The sequence below is a fragment of the Penaeus monodon genome, chromosome 34 (genome assembly GCF_015228065.2).
Source record: "Penaeus monodon isolate SGIC_2016 chromosome 34, NSTDA_Pmon_1, whole genome shotgun sequence".
Lineage (NCBI taxonomy): Eukaryota > Metazoa > Arthropoda > Malacostraca > Decapoda > Penaeidae > Penaeus > Penaeus monodon.
The window spans coordinates 2704997-2705763 of record NC_051419.1 but is presented as its reverse complement, the minus strand read 5'-3'; positions in this window follow the sequence as shown (position 1 = coordinate 2705763).

Below are 767 nucleotides of genomic sequence, written 5' to 3'. Positions count from 1 at the left end.
AGCTTAACTTCCTCTGATACTTAAGAATTTCGTCCACTATCTTTTAATAGACGTATATCTGCATCCCTCAGAAGCCTCAAGAGTAAGGGCTAAGTGGGTTTTATGCTCTTTAAATATTATAATAAACAGAAAAAAATCTGATTCTGGAACACCACCTGCATATGCAATTGCATCACCATCCTCCTCTTTTTGGTCTGGATGGCTGATTTGGCAACAAAGAATAAATTCCAAAAAATATTCTATCAGTATCGTGATTTTCATAACTTAAATAGATTTCTGTATCTCTTACTCTTGCACTTCCCTTTGACCTATAATCATTATTCTTAAAACTGTAATCACTCTACTAAAAACAATATCTTGTGCAAATTCCAATTATTTTTTTTCCTTAATTACATACAACAAAAACTGAGCCAAACTGATGTTCCAGAATTTGAGATTATGCACTCCCGACTAGAAAATCATAAAAAAGAGAAAAAATATATATAACCATAAGAAAAACACAACCAACTGGTTAGTTCTCAAAATGTAATACATGACTGCACCATCAAAGTATGTGAAAAAAAAAAATCCTTAAATTATATTACTGTACAAATGCCATATATCAACACAATGGAATGTTTAGTTACTGCGGAGGAGTAGATGCCCATTATTCAAAAAATAACTTTATGTAACAAAAAAACAATAAACACTACTTACACAAACGATTCAATTGAGCACAGTATTGGCAGAGTCTCATACTAATACAGATATCATTAAAACAAAAACCT